Genomic DNA, 7,626 nt, shown 5'->3' with positions numbered 1-7,626 from the left:
GGTGAAATTCTGGGTGAAAGGTATTTTAGCAATTTTTTTGCAAACGGTTTGTCGGATTGATGCAAATGATATGGCGTTGGAAAGCTATGGAAAATGCGCAACTTTTCATATTGAAATGTTTTTCTAATTCCTTACGGTTTAAAAACAAATTCAAATACGGTCAAATTTGATTTCAAATGCGATTTTTTTTAAAGTTTGTCTAAATGAGGCAAATAATGTATGGTTGGAAAGATATCGAAAATACGAAACTTAGTCATGTTGAACGTTTTCTCAAATTCGCAACCATTGAAGAGTAATTTGGATTACGGTGAGACCCATCGTGCTGTTTTTCCGTCAGAAAAAACAGAGTACTTGTACTGATCTACGTGTGCGTTTGTACTGATGTATTCTTTGGAGAGTAATTTTGAAAGGTTCCAAAAAAAGAGTATCTGAGTGGATGTCCGTATGGATTTGTACTGAACATGTTTTCACAAACTAGACTTTCTCTGTTTTTTCCCATGGTTTTCCTCGTAAAACAAAGTACTTGTACTGATTTATGTGTTTGCTTGTACTGATGTATTTTTCATAGAGTATTTCAATACGGTGAAACCATTCGTGTTTTTCTTCGTTTCGAAAATAGAGTACCCAAATTGATCTCCGCATGGATTTGTATAGAGCTTGTTTTCACGGACCAAAGCACATTTTTTTATAAAACATGATATCTTTTTTCTAACCGTCATATTGTATTTCATTGAACCTCCCAATGGCCTCGGTTGAACTATTAGGGTTTTTTCTGACTATATTCAACCGGTGTGATGCCTTACATTACCTAGTTAAATATTTTTCATAGAAGGGAACATTGTTATGGGCTGTGTGTATACATTGTTTTACTTTGTGACCCCTTGAACCGATGCATGTCCACCCCTTAAACTAATGCATGTTCATGAGAGAACTGATGTTGTTTTGCAAGGTGGACTTTCAATATAACTAGCAACAAGTTGGCACCATGTTCACTATAGCAGCCCTTTTAGGAAAAATTTCATGGTAGAAAATTGTTCACTACAGCAGCCCATCCGGGAGTAGCATATACATTTTGTATGTTTACATTGCCATGCATGGAAGGTCTACTGCAGCAGCTATGCAATAGGAAGCAAACTTTCACCAAAAAACTGAGAACAAAATGCTTCATGTGGAAATTCCATTAGGTACCAAACAACAGCTCTCCAATAATGCAGTCCAAGAGTCCATAGAGCATTTTGTTCAAGATTTCATATATGCACTTGATTTTATATATGAGAACAAAATGCTTCAAGAGTAGAGAAAGTTCATAGAGTATATCTCTTAGTTCAAAACACACACTATAATACTAGAACTACTGAGAGTTCTCCAACAATACTTTATGAATAGGTCTAGAAGTTCATCGAGTTCTTAGTCCAGGAATACTTTATGAACATGTCCAAGAGTTCATAGAGTTCTCAGTTAAAAGTTAACAAACTGTAGTACTGAGGCCAATAAAGCATTGGAGTTGTTCAGAAGCAGCCTGGGCACAAGTCCAAAAAAGTTTATACAATATATCCCTCATTTTGAACTACTATCACAAAAATCGGACATAACTGGACGGAGGGACTTGCTTCAACCATAACTTCTATGTTGTCTCCTTTCTTATCAAACGAACAGACTGATTGTACATAGGGCTTCATTGGAAATAAACCGGCATGCCCTCCAGTCTGCGAGCGGGTTGGACTAGCTCCCAGGGGCCCATTCGGCGCCAATTGCTCCCTGCATTTAATCATAACAAGTCATGAGTTCCCATAACAAGTTCAAACACATTCTAAGTGACTTGCACAATCAGTTTCATATTTGTGTAACTAAGCAAGTTCATGTGTAGTAACATTAGAAGTTCCCAAAGAAACCTAAAAAGATTTCTACACTTTGAAATACTTTATTTTTACTTCCCAAATACTTCATTTATTTTGGAATATGAACTTCTACATTTATTTCCTTAGAACTTGTTATCTTTTCCCTATGAATTCCATGGGTTTTGTGTATCATTATTTTTGTTTATTTTGTTTTCTATTTTTCTATGAACTTATAGGGTTATACATGTTGAACTCATAGACCAGCGGCACTTGGAGGCAGGGGGTAGGCGGCGGCGGCGCGCTGAACTACGCCGAACATTTTTCTGCACTAGATAGTGTGTCTGACATGCTGCCAAGGTCCCACACATGTTTTGATAGAACAAGTTGAATTGAATATCTTTCATTTTGAACTTTGAAAGAAGCTACAACTACTGTTGCCCAAATGTGAACATAATTTTAGGTTTTCCAAGCACATACCTTCTGTTCTTGTTTGTTGACGGACACGCCGCCCCTACTCCTGCAGACTGACGGGCACTGGCGAAGTGGAGTTGAAGGAGCGAGGATCAACTTGCTTCCCATTCAATTGAGGATTCATGTGACACTTGCTTCCCATTTTCAACAGTAATAGTACTAGTACGACTCAACAATAATTTCAGAATTGTAGAAGGCATCCTTGTCGGTACGACTCATCAGTACTAGTGCTCTTTTTTGCAAAACATTGTGTGTTAGAATAGAAGCATTTTTTCTATATGGATGTTACTTTTAACATTAAGAATATTACTGATCAGTAATAGTATTTGTGTAGGTCGTACTGATCAGTACTGCTACTTGTCGTACTGCTGAGCACTAGTACTGATCTAGCTAACACAGGACGACTAGGAAGTAGACGAACTGAAACACATTCAAAAGTTGAACTGAAGAAAATTGAAGTTCCCCTCACAAATATCAGATATCTGACGCAAAGCATAGTGGACTTATGTTCTTGTGTACTTTGAACTCTTAAGGTTTTGAAAATTGAACCTTTTTCCTCTGTGTACTTTGAACTCTTAATGCAAGTTGGAGACAAATACCTTTTGTGATGTGTACTGAGAAGAGAAAAATCTCTATTTTTCGTGCTAAACTACTGCTTTTTTTGATTGACACAGGACGACTAGGAAGTAGACGAACTGGAACACATTCAAAAGTTGAACTAAAGAAAATTGAAGTTCCCCTCACAAATATCAGATAGCTGACACAAAGCATAGTGGACTTATGTTCTTGTGTACTTTGAACTCTTAAAGTTTTGAAAATTGAACCTTTTTCCTCTGTGTACTTTGAACTCTTAATGCAAGTTGGAGACAAATACCTTCTGTGCTGTGTATTGAGAAGAGAAAAGGCTCTATTTTTCGTTGACGCATGTAGAGGACTACCATCAGCTCTCAACTTGGACGGCTGCCAGCAACCATTGTGGACCAGCCCGTGGTGGTGTGGCCCAACCAGAGGAGGTCGGTGGCTACGCAATGCGTTGCCGGGACGACGCATAAGAATTAAATTGAAAGGATTTTAGATAATGAACTGAACCGAAAGAAGAAACTGGACATCACATGTATATTAGCTTTTATTTGACAACACAGAAACATAAGAAAGGATAATTTTTAGTTTCAGAAATTAGCTCTATGGATGATCAGGTCCCCCATGGATCATAGCACAGAGAGGCCAAGAGTTTAGTCCAATACTGATCAATGCTTGGAAGCCTTGTGCTGAATAAAACAAAATTTGGACATATAATACATATTGAATCACTACTTTTTGCTTCTTCTTTTTTGTATGAATTGCTCATATAATACATACTGAATCACTGTTTATTTTTATTAACAAATTGCATTTATACTAATGAAAGAATGTACCTTTCAGTAGCTACGCATTCGAACCGATCATCTTTTTTAAATTTGAACTGATCATTGTTTTTAATTCAAACCAATTTTTAATTCGAAGTAATCATTTCTTTTATTTTCAAACTGATCATTGTTTTAATTCGTACTGATCATTTTTGTACTCCAGATGGAAATGCAAGAAATTGAATTGGTTGTACTAGGAGGAGGGTCACTTCGCAAGTACACTAGTACTAGCACACATGCACTGACGTACACTATCACCATTGACGTAACAAATTTTAATTGACGGTACCAAGTGCAACAAAGAGCAACCGACAATAGCAAATTCTTAGCACATCCTCATGAAACCCTCAGTGATCTGAAATACAAATGCATCAATAATGGTTGCAACTTGCAAACACATTGACAGTAGCAGCAATGCTGCAACTCAGGACGACCGAGAAGTAGATGAACTGAAAGACATTCAAAAGTTGAATTGAAATAAAATAATGTCTTCACTTTAGGCATTATCTGGACATGATGAAGACTAGCTAATGTAAGGACAGGCGCAGAACCCTAAATACTGAACTTTTGGGGGAAATTTATTTGAACTATGTTTTGTAACTATATGTGCTAAATAGATCGTAACAACAAATAATTCACTTCATAGCCCTGAAATCATGAAGAAGATTTACCTAGGGATTGTCCTTTCCGAAGCAATGTAGGTCAAAGAGCACGTCCTATTAAATTCTGAAATTACAGAACACAGTTGCTACGCACTAGGAGTTGTGCGCAGACAGCGGAAGGAGCAGCGGACGGGTAGCAACCGCCAAGGAACTGGCGCTGAGCCGGATCCAGGGGCGGAGCACGGGTTGGACTTCACACGGCGCTTTGAGCAACCGGTGGTAGAGCAATTAGTTGGACTGCCGAACTACAGAAGCATCCACAACGAGACCGACGTGCATTCTGACGAAGAAAAATAAGACATGAACTGAACTCACTGAACTAAAAAGAAGGCACACTATGAATTTGTCACACATCAGCGGAATATACACCAGCAACCAGGAACATACCTGAACTTGGCATAGACTGGGGACATGAACATGTCGCACATCCACACTAGCACCAACGACACAAGCCATGGTGGCTATCAGGGGAGCGGACCTGGATCCGGTCGGAGATGGGGGCGGTCTGGATCCGACATAAACAAATTTTTTTGTACTGAGCATGTAAAAAAAATGCTTTTATTTGACAACATGAAAACACCAAAAAGGATGATTTCAGTTTCATAAATTAACTCAGGAGGCAGTACCTCCAGCAATGGAAGATGACTGAGCCAAATGCCCATTCCGTGGCTACAGAAAAACCGATTATTTCTCTTTTTCTTAGTGGTGCCACTATCTTCATATTAGAAGAATCTAGATAGCACTCATCCACTAATCTGCACATATTTTTTACATCATTTTCACGGCCTGATAATACATCCATGTCATTATTTAGTTTACCAGTTAACAAAAAGAATCAGCTATCAGTTCACAAAGAGCATCAACTATAAGTTCACGAAAGTATGAAACATCACAAGAACATAAAAAAGAATGTTTATTAGTTCACAAACCTATCAGCAATAGTAGTCCTGCTGCTCCAGTGCAGCCGTCGTTGTTGTTTTTCTTCTAAAAATACACAACTGCTGTAACAAAACATAGAGAAACTTTAAACCGCCAGATTTATCAAGATGAACCACTAGTCTACTAACCAGAAGAACTGAATGAATTACAAAATTTGAACTTTTCCTAATGCTCCGCAGGCCGGACAATGGGGGATTAAAGTTTGTAGCAGTATTGCACATGGCTATATAGGGCTCTCCCAGGACAAGCCCTCGTGTATAAAAAAGCTAGTGGTTTAAATTCAAAATGTGGACAACACCACCAAACATTTCATTAGTATATATTCTCACCTTATCCTCCAGTGCCTGTTTTGTGCTATATGAAGATGGAAAACATAAAGGCAATTGTACTTAGAATTTGGAATTAGATGTACTGAATAGCACACAGAAGATGGACTGAAAAAATTGAAATAGCACAACCATTCTACCTTTTGACAATCTTTTGAACTAGCTCTACGACAATTTTTTGAACTTATGTATGCAGATGAAGTGAACTTTTCGACACATATCTTTTTCAATCAACTCGGTATTCATCAGTACTAGTACGATTGAACAAATAAGTTCAGAATTGTAGCAACATTAAGGATCCATTAGCAGGAAGAGGACGACCAGGTTCATGTTTTATTTCGGCCCCTCTTAGTTATTAAGATCGATGATGACAAGCAGCAGGAGGGGACAAAAAGTAAATTAGAGATAGAGGTACATGCTAGGGCTCTTACAGCAAGCTACCACATTTAACAAATAAGCATAGCCACAGAATAAGAAATTAAAATCAAAGCCAACCACAATGAAGGACAAAATAGCTTTAACAAAAAATGTATGCATGATCTTAAGACACAATCACACAATAGATTTTAACAGAATCATGCTAACCACAACGATGCCCAAGTGTTCTTCTCCTGCTCCTTACTAACACCACACTATCCACTACCTAAACTTTTTATCCATGTTGAATATTTGTATGGTTCACTAAGTCTCAAGTATCAGTTCTCACATAAGAGCTGGACAGGTCAGCAAGCCATACAACATACAAAAATACAACTTCCACTAAAACATATATTACTTCAAGCTAGCAAATATCGACCAAAGCAGCAAAGTTTGCAATAGCAGGATTAACCAAGATTCTGTGGGGCGTGCTACCACACATCCTTTCTTGCTGCCATAATCACAAACACATGTTGTGGAAAGGAGCTAACTAGAACAATAATTGAACAAGAGAGTAGGAAAGATACCATCCATGGAAACACCTTACATGCTTGGTGGAAGAGTTTGCTGAAGATGGCATTAGCTCGGGGTGCACGGGCGTGGACAAATTGAACCATCAATCTATCCAACTAGAGAACTGCATGAAATAGCAAAATTGAACTTTTTGCTCATTGATTTTCCAACAGAAAATCACACATTTGCACGAAACCAAACTTTTGAAGCCTCGCAAACCTGGAGCAGGAGACCACTTGAACAGCATTTTTGTTTTGCTGCAAGAATACCTGAGAAAGGAACAGAAGGGGTGCGATAGTGCCGCCAGCAGCTACTGCTCCTCGCCTCAGAAGTAGACAGAAAGGAGGGCGGGCACGGCATGACTGAACACGCACGACCATGTTATCCTCATCATCATGGAGAAGTAGGACTGCTGGCAGATGCGAGCAAGGCGAGGCCGTGGTTCCGCTCGAGAAGGAGGATGGGGGCGAGCTCCGTCGACAACGGTTGATGTGGAGGGAGGTGATTTGGTCGACACTGGGGAAGAGGGCCGGATGGCGCGCGCTGGGGAGGGAGGTCGTGGCGGCGACACGCTGGGGGAGGGGCGTGTAGCGGCGGCGTGCTGGGGAGAGGGCTGTGGCGACGGTGCATGGAGGAGGGTGGTCGTGGTGGCGCTGGCGTCCAGCGGGGCGAGGGAGGGAGGCGTCGTCCGGCGGCGCAGGGAAGGGAGGCGGCTTCCAGCAGCGCAGGGGAGGGAAGCGGCGTCCGGCCGCGCGGGGGAGGGAAGTGGCGGCTGGCGGCGCACGGGAGGGTGCAAGTGGAAAAGAATTCTATGAGACCAGGTCTCACGGGTTAGCAGGTGATCATGCTAAGTCCTCGTTAATCAAGTTCATGTTTTAATTACGTGTATGTGGTTTGATTAACTAGCACCGTGCCCCCCTCCCCTGTCCGGCCCTCCTCCACCCTCCCCTCTCCCTCGCGGCCGAGGGCCACCGCCGAACAAAGCCCAGGCAGTGCCGGTGGCGGCGGGGCCTCTCCCTGGTGCGACCCTCTCTCTCCTCTAGCGGCGGCGTGA

The 7,626-nt window shown here is 40.9% G+C and overlaps 2 long non-coding RNA genes across 4 annotated transcripts; both read right to left on the bottom strand.

Moving 5' to 3' along the window:
• Positions 1 to 1,426: 1,426 nt before the first annotated feature.
• LOC123111226 (uncharacterized) lies at positions 1,427 to 3,539 on the bottom strand. Its single transcript, XR_006454295.1, has 2 exons — positions 2,316 to 3,539; positions 1,427 to 1,758 (listed from the first exon to the last, which is right to left on the bottom strand). It is a non-coding gene; the product is annotated as an uncharacterized lncRNA (long non-coding RNA).
• A 24-nt stretch (positions 3,540 to 3,563) lies between these two features.
• On the bottom strand, positions 3,564 to 6,951 carry LOC123111225 (uncharacterized). 3 transcript variants are annotated; one of them, XR_006454294.1, is made up of 5 exons: positions 6,792 to 6,951; positions 6,607 to 6,696; positions 5,004 to 5,375; positions 4,765 to 4,882; positions 3,564 to 4,657 (listed from the first exon to the last, which is right to left on the bottom strand). It is a non-coding gene; the product is annotated as an uncharacterized lncRNA (long non-coding RNA). The 3 variants fall into 3 exon arrangements; XR_006454293.1 differs by having other exon boundaries at positions 6,607 to 6,951; XR_006454292.1 differs by having other exon boundaries at positions 5,004 to 6,696.
• Positions 6,952 to 7,626: the final 675 nt, after the last annotated feature.

The sequence above is a fragment of the Triticum aestivum genome, chromosome 5B (genome assembly GCF_018294505.1).
Source record: "Triticum aestivum cultivar Chinese Spring chromosome 5B, IWGSC CS RefSeq v2.1, whole genome shotgun sequence".
Lineage (NCBI taxonomy): Eukaryota > Viridiplantae > Streptophyta > Magnoliopsida > Poales > Poaceae > Triticum > Triticum aestivum.
The sequence above is the reverse complement of the archived record's forward strand: the minus strand, read 5'-3'. Positions and strand labels throughout refer to the sequence as shown.